Below are 27745 nucleotides of genomic sequence, written 5' to 3' on the forward strand. Positions count from 1 at the left end.
CAAATTTGTTTTTATTTAAATATTATTATATATTATATATATAGTTATTATTTATATTATATAGTTTTTTAACTATATATATATATATATATATATATATATATATATATATATATACACACATGTGTGTGTGTGTGTGTGTGTGTTAAATATTAATTATTAAATTCACATTCATACAATTTCCAAACTTTATGTTAAAATCCACATAGCACACATAAGTCCAAAGACCGAATCTCACATGCGCATATATATAATGGTAAAAGTATATATGGGTTGGGTGGAGGTAGGTTTTGAACCTGTAACCTCCCCCACCTAATACCATTGGACCACCTGTGACAGGTTTGTAAAATAACAACGTGAAACTCTATTTAAGTGCATAGTTATGTCTGATAGTGGGGTGGTGGGAGCCAGCCCTATGGGCCAGCCCCCACCCCATGTGACTATGCGCCGAAACTAGGAACTAGGGGCCAACATTAAGCATGATTAGTGCGCCAATAATCACGATTAAATTTAATTAATATATTGATTAAGTTGGCAGAATTTATGGTAGAGCCACCAAATCTAGAACCACCACCAAACTTGGTGGACTTAACTGGAGTCTCTCCAGATTTAGCAGAGGTTTTCTAGGAAAAATTGTTTGAGCCATAACTTACTCAATTTTCAACCAAATTGAGATTAGAAAGAAGTGTTCTTAGCTAATTTGGACCTTCTGAACACATTGGTGTAGGCATCAAGAGCCATAGAGGTTTGTAAACAACATTTTGCCACATTGAGCTAATACAGAGGCCCAAGCCATCGAAGCTAGACCAAGGAGATGTAGCCTAGGAGGGTGAACTGCTTCATCAAAACACTGTGCTAATGTGTCTCTTTGATGGTTTATTGCACTGTACATGTTTTCTATTAAATATTCATTTTTGAAGCTATTTTTCTCATGAATGTCTTGTTTAACTTAAGGAAATTTACTTGTTTGTAAGCACCAAGAACTAAGGAAACCTCAACTCAAAAAGAAAGAAGCAAGCACATGTTTATAAATATGTAATTGTTATTAGCACAACAAAACTAATCATACAAGTACAGATCAAGTTGGTATCAGAGCCCAAGGTTGAATTGCTTGAGTTTGCACAATTAGGATTTTTAATGGTTGCAAAATTATGATGCTTACAAGGTTAAAGTTGCAGAGAGGAGAAGGGAAGCTACTGATTGCAACTCCTGAGGTAATTGCTAGAAGGAGAGCCACAAGGCCACAATCTCCACCACCCAAAGTTCCAATTCCAGCTGCACTTGAAACCCCTCGGGTTTTTCCTTCAACTAAGATTGAAGAGGTACAATCAGTATGAATTTCTGAGCCTGAATCCATAACCATTATGTCTGGAGAAAGAGAGCCTAAGGGTCCCTCTTTAGAAGAGGAAGAATTCAAGAAATCTTTCTATACTTTGACTGAGATGGTTAAATTCCTCTATGAAGAGAGGAACACTAGAATGGTTGGAGAGAGTTCTAAACCTCCACATGGAGAAGGAAGCTCAGAGGACAAAAAAGATGAGAAGAAGGATTCCAAAGGGAATGGTGGAAAGCCACCTCCATCTCCACCATCCTCATCATCTTCCTCATCATCTTCACCATCTCACACAACATCATCTTCCACTACCACCACTGCCCATACTCATTCCAAAACCCCAAAAGGAAAAACTCCATTACTGAAATTGGACATAAAATTCGAACTTCCCATGTACAATGGAGAAGTGAATGCAAAAAAGTTGGACAATTGGATTCAACAGTTGGAGGTATACTGCAGAATTCAGAACCTTCAAGAAGACGACATAAAGATCCAGTTGGCTTCACTGAGGCTAGAAGGAGCTACACTAATTTGGTGGGAAGCAAAGACTCAAGAGGAAATGATAATTCATGGTAAGGTATCCATCACTTGGGTTGAATTTGTTTCTGCAATTAAAATACAGTTTTATCCTTTAGCCTATATGCAAAAAGCCATGATGAGTTGGCAGAATTTTAGGCATCTTAAAGGCTAAATAGTCCAAGATTATGATTATACATGTATCATGCTAATCTAGTTGATCTTGCAAACGAGATACCCTCACCTGAACTTCAATAAGGTATTTTGATTATGTTTATATTTTGGTTTAGCTAACATGGTATACTTGTAGGAAGAAGAAGATCAAAGATGACTTGAAAAATGGTGGATACAGTTCACGAGATTCTCCCTATAGATAAGATGAGAAACATGGTGATGAGTAATCCTGTCACATAGAAGATAGTCTGAGAACTTTGAAGGCAGAGATAAGAAGTTGCAAAGAAGAAAATGACATAGTAATTCTGTCACAATAAAGACTTTCCAGGGCACATAAGAAACAAGCATAGGTCAATGCAATTATCCTTCAAAGTTTTTCAGACTTGCAGAGACATGGAAAACCACAAGTTAGTTATGGACATGAGAACAAGACTAATGGGGCATCTGGCAGTAGGTCTCATGGCGGGCATAGGTCAGATAGGGATCACATAGTTAGAGATGACAGGTTCTTAGATACACCAGATAAACGAGGTAATGGACATGGGATTTACTCTAGTTCTGGCTCAGACAGGTATCATGGTCATCATCGATATCATCCTTATAGGATGAATTATACGAGATATTTTCGAGATTAGTTCAATAAAGCTAAGCCACCTACATTTCATGGAGAGTTGAAGGAGATGGAAGATGAAAATGCATGCTTACTTGGGACGAAGAAGTTCTTTGAGATGCATGATTACACAAAGAACATGAAGGCCATGATATGTATTTTAAGCCTCAAAGGGAAGGGAGACATATAGTGGGAATATTTGAAGTGGATCAGAGACATCAAGACAAAGGAGTTGAGTTAGCATGAATTCAAAAGACTTTTTCAGAAGAAGTAATTGAGAGAGAGGTACTATGATAGAAAGGACAAGGAGTTCTATGAGCTAAAGATGGGATCAATGAGAGATGAGGAGTACATGACTAAGTTCTTAGAGTTATTGAGGTATGTACCATATCTTAAGAATGAGAAGGTCAAATTTTAGATATTTTTCAATGGATTACCATTCTCATTTAAAGATTTAATTGAATATGATGAGCCTTGGTCACTTGAATAAGTCGTTGGAAAGTTGAAGCACTATTATGAACAATCAAAGTGTAAGATATAGTCTCATCAGTGTTGGAAAGGGAAAGGCAAAGCTAAAGGTAAATGGAAACTGAAGCGAATAAAACCTCAGGATGCAAGAGAAAGGGAGAGTGGTGTTATAGGAATTTTAATGCAGTTGGAAAGGGGCATGGGTCACATCTTGGAGGGCAACAGAATAAAGGTGAGGGTAAGGGATTGTTGCAGTGTTTGATATGTAGCAAGGAGCATCTCAAGAGGGATTTCTCATCATATCAGGGTGGTAGGACTCATATCTACAGTGCACATGAAGAACAAATAGTTAGGGATGTTGGCCCAAGCATTCCTCAGATCTATACAACATTGGATAACAGGAAAGTGGATCACCAGACATTTATTGTCGAGATGGATGATAAGCTTTTTGATCAAGGTGTTTCTATTTTGATTGACACTGGATTTAATTATAGTTATGTTAAACTTGACTTGGTGGATAAGTGTGGTTTGAATAAAGAAGTGCATGCAGAGTCTTGGTTAGCTCAGTTGGCTATAGGTACGAACAAAAGGGTTCATCATTGGGTAAGATATTGTGCATTTGAGTTGAATGGTGTGCCTACATCAGCGCATCTGAATGTACTTCCATTGGGTTCATACAATATGCTTTTGGGTATGGATTGGTTATCTTCACAGGGCTAAGGTGGATTGTTATGAGAAGGCTATTGAGTGCTTGGATGATAATAGAGAATAGAGAATCTTGTAGGGTAAGAAGAAATTTACATCAGTCAGAATGTTTACAGCTATGTGGGGCAAGCGCAATCGTAAGAAATGGTATGTGTTATTTGTAGTGCATATTTCTATTGATAATGGTAAGGATGTTGAAGATGCAAAGGTATTGAGAAGATACGTGATTTTACAACAGTTTTAGGATGTATTCCCCAAATAGATTTCATAGCTTCTGAATCACAGGGAAGTGGTCTCATCTATTGAGTTAGTACCAGGGGCAACATCAGCATCAAAGGCATCTTATAGGATGAACACTTTAGAGTTATTGGAATGGAAATCACAGTTGACAGAAGTGCTTGACAAGGGATATATTAAGCCAAGTGTATTGCCTTTCGGTACACCACTGTTATTTGTAAAGAAGAAGGATGGTACTCTTAGGTTATGTGTTGAATATAGGCATTTGAACAAGGTAACCATCAAGAATAAGTATCTGTTACCAAGGATTGATGACTTGTTTGATCAGTTGAAGGGAGAAGCAGTGTCCTCGAAGATTGATTTGAGATCAAGTTATCATCAGGTACCCATCAAACAAGAGGACATATACAAGACTTCTTTCCAGACCAGGTATGGGCATTATGAATTTGTTTTGGTTCCTTCTGGTTTGACCAATTCTCCAGCTACTTTTATGTGTTTTATGAATAATGTGTTGTGCCCTTATCTGGACAAGTTTGTTATTGTATTCGTTGATGATATATTGATATATTCTAAGAATGAGGAAGAGCATGTCAAACACTTAGCAACAATATTGAGATTGCTAAGAGAGCATCAGTTGTATGCCAAGCTTAGCAAATGCAACTTCTTTTAGACAAAGCTACACTACTTGGGGCATGTTGTTTCCAAGGAAGGCATAACAATGGATCGAGAAAAGATTAAAGCTATCATGGAATGAGCAACTCCTAGGAAAGTGGATGAGGTTAGATCATTCATGGTGTTAGCGGGCTATTATAGGAGGTTCATTAGGAAATTATCATAGATTTCTTATCCTATTACATCATTATAGAGAAAATCAAAGAAATTTGAATGGACATAGGTATGTGTAGCAAATTTTGAGCAGTTTAAGTAGTTACATATAAATGCTCCAATTCTAAAGATTACAGATCCAAATAATGAATTTGTGGTATGCACAAATGATTGCAAGATAGGATTTGGTAGAGTCTTGAAGTAGTAGGGATAGGTGGCATGTTATGAGTCAAGGAAATTGAATGAGCATGAGAAAAAATACGTGACACATGATCTTGAGTTGGTAGCAATCATTCATGCATTGAATATGTGGAGACACCATCTTGTTGGCATGAGATTCATCTTGATGAGTGATCACATTGGATTGAGATACTTATTTGGCCAACTGAATCTTAATTCCAGGCAGGTTATATGGTTGGCCACGATTAGTGAGTTTGACTTTGAGATCATGTACATTGAGGTTAAAGAAAATAGGGTTTCATATGTTGTTAGCATAAGAGTACAGGTAAATCACATAGCAGTTATGAGTTCATATGGGACATATTTACAGGGTTAGATCTTATAGGCAAGACAACGGGATGACAGGTACAAGGAGCTTAGGTATAGGTTACAACAGCAAGGTACAAGTGAACAAGATGTGGACTATCATCTCATGGCAGATGGTTTGATCAAATTTAGGGATAAAATCTATGTGCTTGACAACAACAAGCTCAAGAAGCTTATCTTACGGGAATTCCATGTTAAGCCCTATTTAGGTCACCTGGGATATCATAAGATGTCGATAGCAGTTAAGAAATTCTATTATTGGCTGAATTTGAAGAAGGAGGTGGTAGAGTTTGTTTCTAGATGTTTGGATTGTCAACAAGTGAAGGCAGAGTGTAAGCATCTAGGTTGTCTACTACATTTGATTCCAATTCGAGAGTCGAAATGGGATGTCATTTCCATGGATTTCATTACAGGTTTTCCAAGGACATATATACAACATGATTCTATTATGTTTGTGGTTGACAGATTGACTAAGGTAGCTCACTTTACTCCAGTGAATTCTACTCATTCAACTAATGAGGTAGCACATGTCTTCATCAGAGAGATAGTGAGGTTACATGGTATTCTTAGGAAGATTGTGTCAGGAAAAGATGCTAAGTTCACTTATAGGTTCTAGAAAGAGATATTTGTAGGTTTTCATATAGAGTTGGTATTCAACACAACTTATCATCTGCAAATAGATAGACAAATAGAGAGGGTCAACATTATTCTAGAGGACATGTTGAGAATGTATCTTATGCATCAACAATTGAAGTGGGAAGAGTATATTCCACTAGTAGAGTTTTCTTACAATAATGGGTATCAGGAATCTTTGAGGATGAGTTTGCTTGAAACACTTTATGGGCGGAGTTGTAATACTCCTATCAGTTGGAGTGATCTATTGAACAGGGATTGATAGGAATGGACATGTTAGCAGAGATGGAATAGGAAATGCAGGTTATCAAAAAGAATTTAAAGGTAGAAACTGATAGGTAGAAGAGCTATGTAGATCAACATAGGGTATTTAAGGAGTTCCAGGTTGGGAAACAAGTGTAGTTGCACATCCAACCCAAGAAAATCTCCTCGAGGATTGGGTCATGTGTGAAGCTGACACCTTCATTTTGCGAGCCTTTTGGGATCATTGAGAGGATTGGACCAGTGGCCTACAGACTTGAGTTGCCTTCAACTAGTATGTATTGTAGGTGGTACATGAAGGAGAATTCTAGTCAGAAACTCGGTGTATTTTGTAGCAGAAACAACTCATGCTCCAGAACCAAGCAATCGAGTAAGTTAAAGTGCAATGGAAGCACTTTAGGCTCAATGAAGCTACATGGGAGATGGCTAATCATATGTGGGCTATGTATCCTTCTCTATTCACTAGTTGAGCGGATGTCTTTTCATATATGTTTTGGTGTTGCATTTTGGTTGCATCTATATATGCATATATATGACGTAAATACCACATCGTGTTGTGTTATAAAGCTCTAATAAGCAATATGGTTGTCATTTTTTCATGTTGGTTATGTTGGTTTTGCTTTTTATCAGGTTATTCATTATAAATACTTAATCAAGCTAAGTTATAAAGCTCCAAGGGTAGTAATTTTTAATTGTCACTAGTCTTCCTAGTTATAGATGTCATTGAACATCGAGGATGGTGTTCCCAAAGGGGGAGGGTTCTATAAAAATCCTAGTTAAAAATCCATGTAATAAAGTTAATAAATGAAAAAAAAGACCATGGCCATGGGACACGTATTCCAAGTTGAATGTTGGGAAAAACATCCTAGTAGGTGTTCATCTGGCTTATTATGGCTAAGGGGAAATTGGTAAAGACACTAGCAAAGGCTTTGAAAATGAAAAGAGGCATTATTTGATATTTTATTTATTAAAATAAAGGAAATTAGGAGAAAATGAAGGTGAAAGGTCACAGGTTGCATGTGAGGGGAACACTGAAGAAAAATAATGGAAATTGAAGAAAATAGAGACCTCGTTGATAAAAAGGCTTATGAGGATCAATTCATGACTTTTTTTAGTTTACCCTTTTCTCAATTCATTTTTGGAGCTCTCTCCTATTCTCTCTATTCTCTCATTCTCTTGCACACTTAGAGCATTCTTGGAGCACCCTAGCATTGGAGGAAGGAAGGTAAAGGAAGGAAAAGAAAGAAAAGGAATGAAAAGATCAAGCAAGGAAGAGTTGGATCAAGCAGACACAATAGTATTACTTGCAGGTATTAAGTTGCATGCAAGATTTCCTTGCTAGTTTTGGCATACATGGTACATGCATGTGTGTATTTCATTCTCTTGTTGTCATTGGAATGGGTTTTTCCAGGTGTGACAATGGTTTTCAGCATTGCCTTGTCATTTCTAGACAACCATGGTGTGATGGGGTTCTTTCACTTGGTTGAGCTGGATTGTCGGATGTTTTGGAATTGGGTGAGGTGGTCTCAGGAAAATTCCCAAAGGCCTAAGAATCCCTTGACTAGTAATTGCGAGATATATGGTAAATCCTAAGGGTGGATGCAGGAAAATTCCTCAAGATATTGATGAAGAAATATGGAAGCATCCATGATTTTTTAGGGCATAGTGATCCCTTAACCAGTTTTGGCGAGATTGTAGTAAAGCCTAGTAGTGTATGTTTATAGTTTGGCCTATGAATCTCTTGACCAATAATGGCAGGATATGGTAATTCCTGGTTGCATAGATGAAGGTTGCAAGCCTATATATCACTTAACCAATAATGGAGAGATACACGATAAAGCCTGAGGAAGACCTGGTTCTTTTCGTGAGTCCCACATTCATGCTTAGAATATGGAATGTGGTTGATTGGCTGAAAGAAAGATTTGGTTCAGCCCAATCTATGGTCAGGTGGTATGTGGAAGTTTCTGACTTGGTTGGATTTTGCATATGTTAATAAGAGCTCTTTTACTCTTGTATTTCATGAGTATTTATACTTGTTATTATGTGGCTTTTATGGTTGTTCTATCACTATTACTATTTTGGGTATATGATGGTTATAAGCATGGCTTCATGGGAGACTTTAGTTATGGCTCTCATCATGTTTTGATTAGTAAATGAATGCTTAATGAATGTATGAGCTAATAGATCATAATGAAACTATTTTGAGAGGTGCTCATACTTTCTTGACGATTCTCAGATAAGTATGAGATCCATATGTTCAGATATGTAATTTTAACATGTAAATTACATGTTCATGATGTGTTTGACAAAATCACTATCATGGCTAGACCTGGTTAGGTCAAGTTCTTGTATAAGTTTTTATAGAAATTATTGTTCCTGTGTCATTTATCATTTATGAGAGTTTCATTAATTTCTGGGCAATGGTCTGGTTACAAGCACTGAAAAAGTGTCTCAGATCTTGCGGTCGAAGGCATAGAAATGGGTGAAAAGGACTGCAGTCATTCCCTAGCAGGACTGTGCATGCAACTATAGGGTTATATTCAAATTCTAACAGTGTTGTGCCAGCATCTGTGAGTTGAGGGAACATGAAAATAGGCTTAACTCAGGGTTTGGTCACCTGGAAGGGTGGTTTAACTCTTGGGAGCCTTGTAGCACCTGAGGGAGGTCAATAAGCTTTAGGTTGTGTCGATTCCATTTCCTTAAGGTGATCTAGAAGGTTGAGTCATATCATAGTAACTCTTCATCTCTTCATCACATATTTACCCCAGTGGATTGGTAAGATTGGGTAAGTGTGGGAGAAGGTTTTATAGAATAATAGGTTAAAGAGTGGGGAAAATGATGGTGGTTAGGGGATAGTGAATCCATGAAGATGGGCTTCCAATGTAGTGACGAAATTTCAAAATTTTCCTCTTTTATGAAATCGATGCCCTCAATATTCATATAAACTTTGTGAATTTTGATTTTGAGTAGGAGGTTAATTTATGGAGATTTGAATTATGTTATTGTCTTAACAATATTTTTTTTCAAAAGATATTAGGGTCATATAATCTATGAAATTTCCATTAAATTAAATACTTTTCCTTGCAATTTTTAGCATATCTTAATAGGTATGTGTGTGTCTGTGCGAAATAAATTAGTCATATATATATATATATACACACACATACATACATACACACACACACACACACACATACATACATACATACATACATACATACATACATACATACATACATACATATATATATATATATATATATATATATATATATATATATATATATATATATATATACATATATATATACACACACATACACACATACATATACATATACATATACATATACATATACATATACATATACATATACATATACATATACATATACATATACATATACATATATATATATATATATATATATATATATATATATATATATATATATATAAAGAGAGAGAGAGAGAGAGAGAACTAATCAACGCATTTTGAAACTTTAGTTTTCTATGCAAAATTATAGTTTTTCTTATTTTTTAAAGTTGGTGAATTAATATTTGAACTCCATTTTTGAAACACATGTTCATGCATTATTTTTTTCTACTATTTAAATAAATTCAAAAACCAAGAATATGCCTTTGAAGAGGATTTGTAAAAGAAATTAATGCATTTTTTTGAAAAAAGTTCATTATATATATTATTTTATTGATTTAAATGATTAATCCCCTTCGAAACTATCCAAAAAAATATCAAACATGAGGTTTGAAATAAATTAGATGAAAAATATCATATGAATTCTAAATGTCAAACTCATATGCCATTCGATAAAGGATTCCTTCATGAATCCAATGGGATTAATTTTGTCACTGAAGAATAAATATTTCCTTAAGTCCATCATGCTAGAAAGATGGTATCGTAGAGAAATCTGTAGAAGAGGAGCTAAAACTTTGTTTTTTAGACCCTTAGTAGCTCGATCAAGCACTTAAAAAACTCAAGCAAGAGTTTTATGTAAAATTGGAAATAGCTTGATCGAGGGTTTAATCAATCCTAGATCGAACTACTAGTAGGTTAAGAAAAATAATGTCTCGATTTAGGAATGTAGCTCCACCGAAAAAATGTTTGGATGGAGCCATTGTTTTACACTATACTCCCATAGTCCTTCAGTTGTTGATTGAATAGAAATTCAAAATCTTTCTTCTACACATGTCCACATTGTACTCCCACATTTCTTCCGATGTTTGATGGTATAGAAATTCAGATTCTTTCTTCTACACATGTGAAACCCCACCCTGTCTCCCTCTCCCCCTCTCCCACCGCCTCCTCCTTGGAAACCTTCTCATCCTCATCCTCCTTTCGTTGCATACTAGTCATCAGTGGCTGCTACAACTTCTAGGATGGTAGAGGTGTAGTGAATCTCTCAAGAGAAGCATCAACATATTACTTTATAGCAGCCTTTTCCTTCTTATCATATGCTTCTTGAAACTATGCAAATCCATTCCAAAACACGCCAATGCACAAATGCAGTAATCTTTTTGTCAATTTTATGTAAATATAGTATGGTTTTATCCACTATTTATATGAAATACTTGTGAAGTTTCAAGTATTTATTTTCTTTACCCTATCTTTCATGTACTAATGTTCAGTTACCTATAGGTTCCAAAGAAAAATGCTATTATGTACCACAAAGTGCTAAGATAATGTTATATGTTGAGATTGATATTATTTATATGTATTCTTGTTTGTAGGCATATACTTCTCAATCCTGGATTGAATCACTACTATGTAGAATTATAAAAATATGTAAATTGGTATGTAAAGTCATTTGTACTCGTTTGTTAATGAATATTATGTAAAACATTTAAAACCTCAACACATTAACATTGCTTTCAATTACAAACAATGGACTCTATTGTTTTAGTATATTCAACATGATCCATAGTGATTAGTGTTATATATATGAATATATGTAAACCTCCCAATGCCCTTGTTTTTTAGAGAAATTATGGATGCACTTGATATTCATGTTATCACTAAAATCAAAGCCCTTGGTCTTCCTAAAAATTATTGCAAGCCAGGACCAACTTTCTTTAAAACAATATTTAAATCCTTGATGTGAAGAGATGGTCATCTATTTGAGCATGTAAACGTTATTTCTAAAGTAATTTCATTACCCATTTCACATAAAGAAGGTATCTCATATAAATTCTTACCTAAAGTATCAAGTTTGAAATTTGTGGCATTCAAAAGTCATATTTAACAAGAGCGGATGCGTGGCAACTAGTCCCTACCCTCTGTTGTTGTTGGTTCAAGCTATATCTGGAAGAAGTAGCATAGTAAGAAAAAACAATACTAGCTACCTAACTTTTATACTTGCAGGTTCATGCTAGTTGATGACTAAGTAGTTTCAGTGGCAGAGGTCGTTTAAGATCCCAATGCTACGCCAACTAAACCAATGGAAGCACCACTAACAGCAAAGTAAGCAGCAAGGGTTATAGTACCTATTGCAAGACCCATTCCAAAGGTTGTGAAAGAAGTAGTTTCTCAAGATAGAGAGTCTCTACAGTTCTCACCATGGTCCAAGCTAATAGGAGGAGCATGTTGGTTGTAGTTCCACTTAAGTTCTGTGCTATGAACCATGAACCTGGTACTTTGAACATTGAACTAAAGTTCCCACCATGGTCGAAGATGATAGCAGGAGCAAGCTAGTTGTAGTTCTGGTTAAGCTCTATGCTATGAACTATGAACTTAGTACTTTGAACATTGAACTATTTGTTCTTTTCACGAACCAACCATCTTACATGAGCAACTCCTTTATTAAACCAAAGGAATTTTATTTACTGGCCTACAAATTGAATTTCCAATGGATTTTGCATAGAAATAAGTAATTCAATCTTAGCCATAGTTCTACAGTTAATGGTCTTAAAGTTATTAGGACAAACTTAATGCAACAAGCAACAGAAAATTAACTAAGTAACAATTTTTCATAGCTTAGACACAAGTGTTAAGAAGTATTATTGGGATGTTTTTCAATCACGGTTGGACATGAGCTAAGTCTTAGAATAACTTGTTGGTATACCTCACACCTGTAGCTTGGAACGTAGTTATTGGTAGACCCTAAGTGAAGAAGTGTAGTCTAGCTATAGTAGGCACAAGTTGGTCAAGCCATGTCGCTGAGGCAAAGCAACGCTACACAATCTAAGGAGGAAACAACAAAAAATTTAGTGCTAGAGATAAGGGTGGTATCATAGCAAAGTCAAGTTGTTTTTAACCACAACTTTTGAAAACAACAGGTTTTAGTTACAAGTCTAGCAAGTGAACGCAAGAGTTGGCTTGAAGTCTTGCAGAAAGAACAAAGTATGGTGCCTTGGTGTAGCAAGCAACAAGGATGAATCAATCCTCACAAAGCTTTGGTCAATTATTTTTTGTTTTCAATGTTGCACAAACCAAGTGATGTCATTATGGAGTCCTTCCTTTCATGTTGTAGCATGCGAAAGTGCACCAGTGATAGAGTTGCAATGGAAACTTTGGGTGAAGGAAGAATTATTTGGGACAAAGACTCAGTGCAATAAGATAAAGCAGCTAGAGACCAAGTCTAGGAAAACTGAGGCAGATTGTTCAAACATGCCTATGTTTACACATGATGGATGCAAGGTGCCTTTACAGGAGGTTTAGGCAAGTTTGCACAGGATTCTAAGAGCATGATTTGCAAGGTGAAGGTAAGCATGACCTTTGTTTTGTGAACACGACAATGATTGGGATGAAGGTGGCAACCTTGGTGGATACTGGTGCAACCCATTGTTTTATATTCTTGGATGATACCAAGACTTATAGTGTGCCTATAATGACTAGGAAGTTAGGAAGGGTGTTGAGAATGTCAGTATGAAGTTGATTGAGGTAGTCACAGAACCTATGAACATGCCTTATATTGATGCATAGTAGTAAGGATATGGTTTTGAGAAGAAGAAGGTCAGTTGCTTAGGGCAATGTTATCTAGACAAAGAAAAAGTTGGTAGCATTGGAGGCTTTGGTGGAGATAATCTTAGAAAATACTACTCTGTTGTGCACTTTTGGTGACCAAAAGCAAGATGTTAGGGGCAGGACGAAGCTTGCACTAGTAATATTATCTTACAATTGAATGCCAGAGTTTAGATTGAGGACACAGACACAAGAAGGCTTGCAAATTTGCTGCATGGAAAACACAAATTCAATTTACTACAACTTCCTACTCATCCAAGAAGAAATCAAAGACCATAACTGCTCATAATTGATAGCACTGCTTTTATATTTAGTTCTTGTTTCTTTAAGTGAACGAAAGAAAAAAAAGAAAGAAAAGAGGACATTTTGTTTTTGCATTGATATGGAAAGATAAAATTGACTAAGTGACAATTTTTCATAGCTGAGACACATGTAGCAAGAAAGAGGTGAATGCTACAAGTGATTTTGTGCATATATCACACAATTTCTATTGAGGCTATCAACAATCTATTAGTTCTATAGATTTGAAAGAGGAGATTCTATCTTACATGAGCAACTCCTTTATTAAACCAGAGGGATTTTATAATACTAAGCACCACTAACAACACAGTAAGCAGCAAGGGTTGTAATATCTATTGCAAGACCCATTCCAGAGGCTAGAGGCACAGTTTATCGCGTCTACTATCCTACAAATTGAATTTCAAATGGATTTTTGCATAGAAAGAAGTAATTCAATCTCAACCATAGTGCTACAGTTATGGTCTTAAAGTTATTAGCACAAACTTAATGCAGCAAGCAACAAAAAATTAACTAAGTAAAAATTTTTCATAGCCTAGACACATGTAGCAAGAAAGAGGTCAGTGCTGCAAGCAATTTGATGTTATATTGGTAACATATTAAGATGCTTTTCTAAGCGTTAAGAAGTATTATTGGGATTTTTTTCAATAACGATTGGACATGAGCTAAGTGTTATAAGAACTTGTTGGTAGACCTCACACATGTAGCGTAGCACGTAGTTATGGGAAAAGCCTAATTGAAGAAGTGTAGTCTATTTGTAGTAGGCACAAGTTGGTCAAGCCATGTCGATGACGCAAAGTAATGCTGCACAATCTAAGGAGGAAACAACCAAAAATTTAGTGCTAGACCTAGTTTTTGCTTTTCAACACTTTGATGAAAAAGGGTGGTATCATAGCAAAATCAAGTTGTTCTTAACCACAAATTTTGAAAACAACAGCTTTTAGTTACAAGTCTAGCAAGTGAATGCAAGATTTGGCTTGAAGTCTTGTAGAAAGAACCAAGTATGGTGCCTTGGTGTAGCAAGCAACAAGGATGAGCCAATCCTCACAAAGCTTTGGTCAATTATTTTTTGTTTTCAATGTTGCACAAACCAAGTGATGTCATTATGGAGTCCTTCCTTTCACATTATAGCATGCGAAAGTGCAATAAGATAAAGTAGCTAGAGCCCAAGTCTAGGAAAACTGAGGTAGATTCTTCAAACATGCCTATGTTTACACATGATGGATGCAGAAGAATAGTCATGGAAGATAATGCAACAGTACTTCAAGGAAGCACCAGAGTATACGTAAGTGTATAGGTAAGAATGTTGCTTGTTTTCTTTGTTTCCAAAACCATTTTTCCATAGAATTTCCTTTGAAGAAAGAGTTGGCAACCTTGGAAGGTGGCTTGACAGCTGGTTTAGGTGAGTTTTCATAGGATGCCAAGAGCATGATTTGCAAGGTGAAGGTAAGCATGACCTTTGTTTTGTGAATGCGACAATGATTGGGTTGAAGGTGGCAGACTTGGTGGACACTGGTGCAACCCACTGTTTTATATTCTTGGATGAGACCAAGACTTGTAGTCTTCCTATAATGACTAGGAAGTTAGGAAGGGTGCTGAGAATGTTAGCTATGAAGTTGATTGAGGTAGTCACAGAACCTATGAGCATGCCTTGTATCAATGCATAGTAGCAAGAATATGTTTTCAAGAAGAAGAAGTTCGAGTGCTTAGGATAGTGTTGTCTAGACAAAGAAAAAGTTGTTACAATTGGAGGCTTTGGTGGAGACAATCTTAGAAAAGACTACTCTGTTTTGTGATTTAGGTGACCTACTGTCCAAGTGTGGGACAATGCGCATGAAGGTGCTAGCCTATTGGTTCCTTGGAAAATTCTATTGAGTTGTAGGAGGTGAATGAACAATTTGAAGGTGAAGGTGGTCACTTTGCCTTTGTTCAATAAAGTGGTATAGCAAACTTTTGACCTAAACATGTCTAACACGGAGGGACAGTTGTTCATGATTAATGTCCTACAAATTGAATTCCAGAGTTCAAATTGAGGACACAAACATGAAAAGGCTTGCAAGTTTGTTGCATGGGAAATACAAATTCAATTTATTACAACTTCCTACTCATGCAAGAAGAAATCAAGGACCATAACTCCTCATAATTGATAGGGCTTCTTTTATATTTAGTTATTGTTTCTTTAAGTGAACAGAAGAAGAAAAAAATAAAAGAGGACATTCTGTTTTTGCATTGATATGAAAAGATAAAATTGACTAAGTAACAATTTTTCATAGCTTAGACACATGTAGCAAGAAAGAGGTGAATACTGCAAGTGATTTTATGCATATATCACACAATTTCTATTAAGGCTATCAACAATCTGTTAGTGTTATAGATTTGAAAGAGGATATTCTACTTTTGCATCAATATGAAAACATAAAATTGACTAAGTAACAATTTTTCATAGCTTAGAGGAGCAGGTAGCGCATGAATAACATAGAGGTACATAGATAGTTGTATCAAAGCCATGAAAGAAGTATACATGCGAATATGAAATGATCATCAATATGTCCCAAAGCATTCAGTTAAGACAATAAATGAATATTTATTATTTACAACATCTAGTGATCAATGATACAACATATACAAAACTTAGTTGGTCGAGTAGGTAAGTTAGTTGGTCCATAGGATAGATAGTTACTAACTGATCTAAAATTGGATCCTTAAACTCTCTTAAAGCTACTCGAACTCTGTAAAAACTCATACCAAGGTTTAAAGTTTTATGGATTTCGAAGTCTATTAGAAATTACCTTTGAACAACGACAATTTGCAGCTAGCACAGAGCAATGAGGACCTTCGATCAAAGCGCATTGACCCTTGGCCCATAGGGACTGTGCATGGTGCAAAAATGGCAGTTAAGAGGCTCAGATAAGAAAACAGAGGCTGTTTCTGTTGCTAATCACGCATCGCTAGGAAAAACCCCTTGAAATGGAATACCCCCGAGCGCTTGGTCACAAGGGAAGCCGAAAAACCATGGGAAAGTGCTAAACCAAAGGTAGTCCCATGCTCCAAAACCGGCGGAACATCGGAGGCATTTTGGGCGGTAAGCGAGTTTGTCAGAGGACCCAGCGATGCCATACATTGATTGACGCATGTCCGGAAGATGAGAGAGAAAACTGCTCTCATCGTGGGCTAACGTTCGAGTAAGTCAACCACGCGATAAGAGCGATAACCATTGGATCTGGAGGCCCCAGATCTAATGGCGAAGATTGCACCCGATGGAAGACCGGACTCGATGGAGAATTAATCTTCGACACATAAAGATTTGAAGTCCGACGTGGATGATGAGTTGGCAGAGATTCGTGCTTCGTGGGCATTCTTGGAGTAAACGGAAATAATGGCCATTTCAAACGATCAAGTGTTTCCGGTGAACTTGACACTTATCCATTACAAAACAGGTGGCCATTTTCCATGTGAGGTGATGTAGTGATCGTAACAGCCGAAAGAATGGATTTGAGTAGTCGTGAGATAGATTGGCCTTAACCCAAGAACAGAGAAAATAGAGTGAAGAGCGAGGAATGAGTAGCGAAAGAAAAAAAAACGATGAATGTGCAGAGAGTCTGGGGAGTCACTTAGAGGTTGAGTAAAAATCCAGAGAGCTCGATTGACAACAACATATTGTTGTTGGAGTTGCTTGGAGGTCGAGTGACTCACTGAGGCATGCAAAGGCTAAGAGAAAGAGCTTAGAGAGCCAGAGGAAAGAGCCAGAGCCAGAGCCAGAGTGAGCGCTAGAAGCGAGAGCTGAGAGCTAGAACCAGAGCCAAAGCCAAAGAGCTAGAGTCAGAGTCGGAGCCAAGAGCCAAAGTGAGAGCCAGAGCCAGATCCAAGAGCCAGAGCTAGAAAGCCAAAGAGCTCCAAGAGCCAAGGGATAAGATGGTGTTTTGAGCCCAATTTTCTTGTATAAAACATTGGAGTTAAGTGTAGCACTTGTAAAAGAATTGAAGCCATAATCCCAGAGAGCCTAATCGAGTTGATTAGAGCTCAAGGAGACATAGCCCAAGATATCAGATTGAACTCCATATTATCTTGTTGTCTTATGTGTTTGTTTTTACTGCTGCTTAAACTAATGTTATATGCATTTATATATATCAGTTTAAGTACCTTCCCATATCAGCACAAACTATAGATTTTAAAGTAAATAATCAGCTGAAAAAAAATACGAGCATACACCCATATTTCCAAGCATTTCTTAATTCTGCATTGGTTAATCATTAAGACTTGGGAAAATTTAAAGCTTTGGAAGTTGGAGAGGTTCTTGTAAGTTAGATAAGAAGCCTAAGAGCCCCATTTTCAGATCAGGTGGTATCGGAGCTTAGGATTGATTAAACCCACCTTCAAAGAAAGTTGTAACAGAATGCTTGATTGACAGGGCAAAGATTGCTTGTCTGAAAGGTGTTTGGACAATCAAGGATTGATTGCCTCATCAATTGTATGCTTGGTTGCACACTGACTATTGTTTGAGTTTGCAGGGGTGAAGGGAAAGCTATTGAAGGCATTCTTCTATCCCAAAGGACCTCAGGGAAAACCTTGAAGCACAAGAGGTTTGTTGCAAAAGGTTGCTGAATAAGCTCTTTATTAATCTTGTTTGAAGTTCTTTAATACATTTCGAAAATGACAACTTCTACAAGTGAGTTCTCAAATTCTTCTTGCTCCCGAAGTTCCTTTAATGGAGACATGAAGCAAGACTTGTCCACCATGATCGATATGGTGAGAGAAATGTATGAGGATGGAAGGAAGAGCAGCATACTTAGAGAGTAGTTGAATTCTGTGGAGGAAGAGAAGCAATTGCTTTCTGGCAAATTGCAAGAAATGGAGAGGCAACTTCATATTGCAAATATGAACCTGAAAAGGATGCATGAGTTGGAGTCACAACTCTTTGTTGCAAAAGAAGCCTTGGCCAAGTATCAGCTTGAAGAAGAGGTAAACCATTCTTCTTTGTCTTCAAATTCTTCTAAGAATGCTTATATTGGTTCTTTTGAAAAACATACCAAAGGCATAGGTTCCAAGCTAATGTCCAAGATGGGCTATGAAGGAAAAGGATTGGGAAAGCATGCACAAGGTATTTTTGAGCCAATAATCATTGAGGAAAGGCCTAAGTATTTGGGTCTTGGCTATGGACAGTCTTATAGAGAGAATTCCAAAGCTGCCATTAAGGCCATTGAAACAGTTCTAGGAAGGAGTTTCATTGCAGGTCCTCTACCTTAGATGTGTGAGGATTGTATTCAGGAGGAATGCAATAGCTCGAAACATCATTAGCATGATGCAAGTTTTCAGAAGCACATACTTGAACCACAGGGTTGTGGAAACTCTTACAGCCTTGAAGAAAGTGATGGTGTTCTAAAGGGAGCCACTTCTTCATTTGCCTCACCTCCTCATGAAGGCAATAAAGGTGAAAGAGGTAGGTATAAGTCTGGTTCTAAACACATTCCTTTTGATTTTGTAAAGCATGGAAAAAGAATTGCATGTTCCTTTTGTGGTTTGGATAACCATTATGTTTCTAGATGTTGGAAGAGGATGGCCACATACAGGAAACTTTTGAAGGAAAAGAAACAAGAAGCCAAAGGTCCACAAGACAAGGAAAATCATGTTGTCAAAAGGATGCACATGTGTTGCACTTACTGCCATAAGCAAGGGCATCTTACTGAAAGGTGTTGGACTTTGAATCCAGCATTGCTTCCCCCAAAGCTGAAGGAGAAGGTGGAAAAAGAAAATGGCAGGGATGGAAATAAAGATTCCATGATTGATGTGGTTCAGGATGATTCACATATTGATGCTGATGTGCAAACAAAGGAGGGACCTTTGAAATGGATTGGTAAGAAATGGTTAGAATTCTTATCCAATTAAGGCTGCATGTCTAGTGATGCATCTGTTTGCATTTCTTTGTGGAATAAATGCAAGTTGCAGGATCTTACCAAATGGTAAATAGAAATAAGTTGAGTAGGAAACTCATTTGATTGTTGCAACAATATTTTCATTTTAGCTTCGAAAGTACAGTGTACTTAAGCAAAAGTTGATAGATGGAATGCACGCCTGAGCATGAGATGCATGTGATGCTAGCTTGGGAGAAGTTAACTTGGTCTCTAAAATGGAGATAATGATGAAGTGTTTCATCTTCTGGAAAAGAGTCCTAAAGGTCTTTTCCCTACATGCTTGACTTAAAGGGTCATTTGTTGTAAAGGCATGTTTTATTGACTTGTTATCTAGTTAATCATTTGTATGCAGATGTAAGACATGGAAGGGTTCACGAGATGTGAAATCTGTTTCTTTGTTGAAGCAGGAGTTAGCCCATGCAGTTGTTGTCTGTATGCCTGCTATTGTTAACAGTTGTTGTTGGCAGCTTTTCAAATAGGTACAAATGAAAGTTTTTTGGAGTAGATGTACTTCACATTTGCTTGAGCCACCTTGGATCAAGGATCAAGGCAAAGAAGTTCAAACTACCTTCTATAAACTTCACAACAGAAGTTCTGCATGAAGGTGAGGAGGAAAACCGTTCTTCCCGAGACGACCAACCCATCCAAGAAGGGAAGTGGTTAGAGATTTTGGCTCAGAGGCACTATGTGAAGGCAAGTGTAGGGAGGCTAAAAGAAGAGGGTGTTGTTACTCTCGTTTACTGCTCAAATCGGTATATCAGTCTTTTGGTGGACCAAAAGTTCTTTTAGTGGGAAGGCGTGATCCGAAATTGGATCCTTAAACTCTCTTAAAGCTACCCGAACTCTATAAAAACTCATACCGGAGTTTAAAGTCTTATGGATGTCAAAGCCTATCAGAAATAACCTCTGAACAATGACAATTTCCAGCCAACATAGAGCAACGAGGACTTTCGGTCAAAGCGCATTGACCGTTTGCCCATGGGGATTGTGCATGGTGCAAAAATGGAAATTAGGAGGCTCAGATCAGAAAATGGAGGCTAACCACGCATCGCTGGGAAAAATCCCTCGAAATGGAATATCCCTGAGCTCTCAGTCACAAGGGAAGCTGAAAAACCATGGGAAAAGTGCTCAACTGAAAGCGGCTCCCGTGCTCCAAAATCGGCGGAATATCGGAGGCGTTTCGGGCGGTAAGTGGGTTTGTCAGAGGACCCAATGATGCCATACAGTGATTGACGTGTGTCTAGTGGATGAGAGAGAAAACTGCTCTCATCACTGGCTAATGTTCGAGAAAGTCAACCGCGCGATAAGAGCGATAATCATCGGATCTGGAGGCCCCAGATCTAATGGCGGAGATTGCACTCGATGGAAGACCAGACCCGACGGAGGATTAAGCTTCGGCACATAAAGATTTGAAGTCCGACGTGGACGATGAGTTGGCAGAGATTCATGCTTCATGGGCATTCTTGGAGTAAATGGAAATAACGGTCGTTTCAAATGATCGAGTGTTTCCGGTGAACCTGACACTTATCCGTTATGGAACAGGTGGCCATTTTCCCTGTGAGGTGATGCAGTGACTGTAACAGCTGAAAGAAGGGATTCGAGCAGTTGTGAGATAGATTGGCCTTAAGCCAAGAACAGAGAGAATAGAGCGAAGAGTGAGGAACGAGAAGCGAAACAAAAAAAAATGCTGAATGCGCAGAGAGTTTGGGGAGTCACTCAGAGGTCGAGTGAAAAGCCAGAGAGCTCAATTGACAACAACATATTGTTGTTGGAGTTGCTTGGAGGTTAAGCGACTCACCGAGGCATGCAAAGGCTGAGAGAAGAGCAAAGAGACAAAGCCAGAGCCAGAGCGAGTGCGAGAAGCAAGAGTTGAGAGCCAGAACCAAAGCTAGAGCCAAAGAGCTCCAAGAGCCAAGGGATAAGATGGTGTTCTAAGCCCAATGTTCCTGTATAAAACATTGGAGTTAAGTGTAGCACTTGTAAAATAATTGAAGCCATAATCCCAGAGAACCTAATCAAGTTGATTAGAGCTTAAGGAGACATAGCCCAAGATATAAGGGTGAACTCCATATTATCTTCTTGTTTTATGTGTTTGTTTTTATTGCTGCTTAAACTACTATTATATGCATTTATATATATCAGTTTAAGTACCTTCCCATATCAGCACAAATAATAGATTTTAAAGTAAATAATCAACTAAAAACAAATACGAGCATACACCCATATTTCCAAGCATTTCTTAATTCCGCATTGCTTAATCATTAAGACTTGGAAAAATTTAAAGCTTTGGAAGTGGGAGAGGTTCTTGTAAGTTAGACAAGAAGCCTAAGAGCCCCATTTTTAGATCACTACCTTTGCATTTGCTTTTCAGTAAGCAATCATTACATGTTGAGTATCATGTCATCATGCTTTTCTTTTGTAGATTGGATATGAAAATGTCTAAATTACAATTGTGAAGAGATTATGAGTATCATGACATAATGAACTGGAGCATCCCACCTTGCTCCTTGATCCAAAAGTTCAAATTGAGGATACAGACACCAAAAGCCTTGCAAGTTTGCTGCAGATTGCAAGAGTTGCACTCTGGTTACATTTGAAAAATTCCAACCTATCATGTGAGTTGTTCTTTATAATGACATACTGAACTACAGCATCCCACCTTGGTCCTTGATCCTAGAGTTCAGATTGAGGACACAAACACGAAAAGGCTTGCAGGTTTGCTACAGATTGCAAAAGTTGCACTCTGGTTACATTTGCAAAATGCCAACCTATTATGTCAATTGTTTTGGCGTGTTTGCCTGATATACCATATGGGAACAAGGCTGTGAACATCAGGAAATCCTCACGACCATTTCTATCTAGATAGGTTAGTGATCTATGGAGCATGGTTTATGAAAGAAAATGTTGAAACAACACAATTTAAACAAATTCCATGAAAAGGAAACAACAAAAAGTGAGCACCACGGTAGGTAGACGCATAAGATAACATAAGATATTAACCCTCTTTGACAATGAAGTTGCACCATTCTGTACGCAAAATGACATTTGAATTCTCCAGTAAAAACTTCTTTGTACATGGAAGTATTGAAGGTTGTATGTAACATCAGCATCATCTTGTAGATACTTTTCATATGTCAGATCTATTAAAGATGGAAAAAGCTCTAGTAGCAAATTGTTTTTCAGAATGCACTCCTACTAAACATTTGCCTCTATTTGGATAATCCATTGCAACTGTAAACAAAGTCGATATGTGGTTAACTATTTACATGTGGAAAAATCGAGTTTATCCCCGGAAACTGTTCCAAATGTATCTGTTGGGAAAGAGAAATTGTTGCAAAGTGTCACAAAAGGATCTACATGAATGTTTGCTATTGTCAACATTCCTGCTACCTGGTTCATGTTTCAGTATAGTTCTAGTGTTAGATATTGCAATAGAAAATGTTAAGAGGACAATAAATAATTCAGAAAAATTTATATTTTGTGAGACATGAAATAACCTTTGTTGTTGAGACAATTAGCTTGCTCAGATTTGCAAGTACTCTGTTCGAGTTGACAATTGTTATAAAAGTGGATTTTCACATGTGTAGTGATCTGTGTTCTTTTCCTCTAACAACATTTCGAAACAACACCATTGGTGTTTCTTGTTTCGAAATTTGTTTTTCTATGGAATCGAAAAATGATAGAAATGTACTAAAGAGATAAACCTGAATTGAAAAATGTACTATTGTTAAAAGTAATTTCTTTAAAATCTATTTGATTAAATGTAGAAAAGTATGTATGATTGAATTTGTACATACCATGGCTTTCTCATTTTCAGATTGGCCATCCTTGATGTCTAGCACATATTGAGGCCCTATCTATTTTGCAGATGTTACAAGGGTAGCCACTGTGTTGATCACAAATGGAGTTGTTGTGTTTGTAAGCTGCCTAATTGTTGTTGTTGGTACAAATTTGTACTCATTATAGATGGATGGGATTGTTTCTACAATGCTTCTATCATGTAGAACTAATATGCAAGTGCAGTCTCCATGGTCATAAATTGTTTTTGCAGAGATCTTAAAATATCTGATACAAATTCCCTAGACAACGAAAAGTTTGGCTTCAACAGCAGCGATGAGATTGTGTGGCACATTTAGTGTAATTTCCATATCCTAGGCCAGCACATAACAATTCTATTCCGTGTACTTGATCAAGTATTGTTTTATATATTACAAGGATGTCATCGTGAAAAGTTGTTCCGACTTTGAGACTATTTAGTTCTTGTATTGTGATCGGATTGCATTCTTGATGCTTAGTATTTATTTGAGATTCCTCTTCTTGTTTTTGTCTGTAGAGAAACATATAGTGAATCTGAATCAACATATTGCTTGCATTAGAAAGCTTGTAAGAATAGATATAATAAAATTTGTAAGAATAGATATAAAGCTTGTTTAATTACTTTTTTTCAAGTTCCGAGGAGCTGCAGGTCTCTGGAGCAGTAATTTCTTCATGTTGTCTTTTCATATTTTTTATCTGTACAAGACATGAGTACAAGCTGTTAGATTTACAAGAAAAATTTCTTGTATTCAATAGTAAATCTGTGCATAATGTTATTCTATGTGTTTTTACATACCTGGATTAGTTTGGACAAAGTGGATGCAGAGAAGCTGGAAAACATAGACTTTGTTGTAATGAGATCTTTAGCAAAGTGTTTAGAAACTAGTATGTCGATTGCACATTGATTTTAATTGGAGAACATAGACTTTGTTCGAATGTGATGTTTAACAAATTGTACAGAAACTAATATGTCCATTTGACATTGATTTTGCTTTTAGAAAACAATAGATGAAAAAAAGGTGGAAAACATAGAATTTGTTTTATGGCATGTTTAGAAGATTGCAGAGAAAAGTGTTGTTAAAGCTGTAGTAAAGCATAGAATATGCTATATCAGACCAATATGCCCATGCCACATTGATTTCACATTGTTTGATGGGAAAGGTTGTCCAAATATGGTCTATTATTGTTTTTCGTTGTGGAGATAGTTTACTTGTTATTTCTTGTAAGTTTCCCATTTCCATAAACTGTACAAATATTATGCTATGAGTTGTTTGTAGTTGGATGTCAATGTTGAAGTCACCAATGACTAAGAAAACACAATTGGTATATGTAGTTTGCGATTTTTATTCTTTAATATTATCATGGATACTTGCTTAAATGTTGTTGCATAAATGTTCATTAAGAAAATTTGTTGTTGAAAGTACATGTCAATTAGCGTAAGTTCTTTTTTTGTTTTTGCAAAATATCTTTGTTGCTTTGATAGTTACTTCTTTGTTTATACAAGTAAGGATTCCATGTGTAGAATGTGCAATGGCAAAGTTGACTGATAAGAACTCTTTGTCTATTGGCGGAATATGCAGATGAGTTTCTTGAAAACAGAGAATCATATTGTCCATTAAGTCCTTGTGATGGATCATGTCACTAAGATGTGCATGTAGACTACGTGTGTTTATACTTGCGATTGATCAAACATTCTTGTTATCAGATCTCTTCTTTGCGAAATCTAGTTCCCATGCACCAATTGTTTCTCATCATGCCATTTCATTGACTATCTTGTTTTTGACATGGAGGTTTTGTTGCACCAATTTTCTAATCAAGTATAATGAGTTGATAGTCCTAACACGTGATAGTGCAGTATAGAATAGACCATGTTTTGTTACACCAGTTGCGTCAAATGCAAGCTAATCCAATGTTAGTCCTTATGTTCGGTCTATTGTTTGTGCATAGGCTAACTAGATTTTGTTGATAGTGTTGGACCCACCAACATGTCAAGGGGGTCTCCTCGGTAAGAATTCCCAATTAGACCTCAGACTATTTGGTGTAGGAGTCCCAACAGTGGGTTGTAAGGCAACGCCTTGACCGCAATGTCTCACAGAGGCAAGTAAGATAACTCTGTCAATAACAAGGGTGTGACTCATGCAGTGAGTCAAGGAATGAGTATGAGAGGTTCCAACACTTCAAAGGGAGAGGAAGGTGAAGGTGAGTTCCAGGTTGAAAGGGATCAATCCCAACTTGGCTAGGAACACACAACACAAAGGACATGCACAACTTCTAGCAGAGCAGTCAACATGGATGCAGTAGTCACAACATACAAGGTAAGATAACATGAACAACACTCATGGATCAGTCTAAGACTAGTGTGATGGTTGATATAACAAGGTTTAGAGAAAGGTTTGTCTAGTGTCTGACAGAGCAGTCGACACAGACGGTGAGAACATTAACAACATATGAAACACATTAACAACAAGATTCATATAATTTCATACAAATCAGTAATATACAAGTATGTAAGTTAAACAACATATATCATTAAGGCAACCAGAGCAATCCAATAAAAATAAAAACATATGCATGAAAATGTGCTAGCTTTTATTATATAAAGAAGTGTAAGTCACAATCATACAATACACCATGTAAACCTGCTAGCCCCATCAGTAGAACCTTACAGCCACATCTGCCTGCTCCTCCAAAGAGATATACTAGCTCTGGGCAGTGGAGAAGCCAAGGCGCATTACAATATTGTCCAAGCATTCTTCAAGATAGTTTTAGTAGAAGCTTGGCTGACCAAAACCCTATACAATGAGTTATGAGGGACTATTTATAGCAAAGGGTAGGGTGACCCTTAACATTCCCCTTTGTGATAGTTCAACTACCCTCATGACTCTTCACCTACTCTATTACTATCACATCCAACTATTGACACTCGACTTACACTTGACATGACTCAACATTACAATGCACATGTACTCATGTGAGACAACATGGCTTCAGCAAGCTTTGCAAGACATCTCTAACACTCGGTCCGTTGTTGTGAGACCAACTCTTTGACATGCTTATGATGGTGAAGCTGGTGAGTTGATGCCAAGCTTGGTCGTCCATGCTGGTGTGCATGCAGCTCATGGTGACATCTTGTTGACGGGAACTCTTGCCTCCATTGCAACAGGTGCATTGGTTCGACCCCTTCATCCAACTCATCTGCTAACATGTGCATGGTCTTCTTGGGACGGTTGAACTGAAAACACACTAATGCATAGTGTGCATGTTGATCTTCAAATATGTATTGGTGGTCATGCACATCAACTTGCCGAAGTGCATGTTCATCCCCAGTTGGACTTACTTCTTGTCTTTGCCTTGGTGAGTGTGTTGAATGGGTTGGATTGCATGTGTGCGCTCAACGACATGCATGCTGCTAGATCATTTGCATGTGATCAACAATGCTGCTCACCATTTTTCCTTTGTGTCAACTACTGAGATGGATCCTTAACTTGTACTGGTGCAGTTTCATCAGTGAGTGCATGTTGCGCCCACTATTTTTCATGTTCCTGCTGCAACTCATTGGTCTCTGTGTGCAACTTCATGTTCTTCCTGAGTTGCTGCTTCAGCACATGCAACTCCTTCTTTGTTCCATCTTCTTCCTTCACGTGATCTTCATGTCGTACCATCAATTCATAGCTTGAGTCTCCAAAGTTGCTTTCATTATCAGTGGATCTGCTTGATCTTGCAACTTTCCTCCGCCTCTATGTTGTCAACAACCTTCCTCTTGCATTCGCTGCATTTGATATGCTGCCTTCAACTACTGTTCATGATGATGCTCACTATGATGTTGCTGCTTGATGTCCTTGTCCACGAACAACTTGATGTCTTCATGATTAGGCAAGCTCGTAGACACTTGATCAACTGCATCCCCAAGCGTGCTCTGAACGGTGTCTTCGTCTCTACTCTTCTGGAAGCCATTGCACCTATACTGTTGAGAGGCAGATGAACACCTACGATACCTAGAGACATGGAAACACTCATAGCAAGCAATCTATCAATCAAAAACCAAAATGAACATGAGAAATGACTTGCAACATACCTGGGTGAATGATCATGAAGGTTAAGCAATTTCAGCCAGGAGGTCAGGAGACTGACTGCCAAGACTACATAAGGCACAATCCGGGCTACTGAGAGGCTGACTAACCACTAGAACTGCATAATGTACAGTCCAGTCGGGCAGTTGTCTGCTAGGATTGCACAATGAGAAATCCTAGTTGGGAAGGACTGCTGGCCTAGGGGCAGATTTGTGAAAATTTTTGGGCCAAGCAGCCACTAACCTCTAGAAATATGCAATTCAATCCAGGAGGCCAGTGCTGGGCCGTAATGTGCAAATCTGGAGAGGAAGGTGAGCCTTCCTTCTTTATATTGTGCAATGCAGCCTTGGTGAAAGCAGAGACCAG

This window comes from Pinus tabuliformis, chromosome 3_2 (genome assembly GCF_031772625.1).
Source record: "Pinus tabuliformis cultivar Carrire ecotype Pingquan chromosome 3_2, CPIR1, whole genome shotgun sequence".
Lineage (NCBI taxonomy): Eukaryota > Viridiplantae > Streptophyta > Pinopsida > Pinales > Pinaceae > Pinus > Pinus tabuliformis.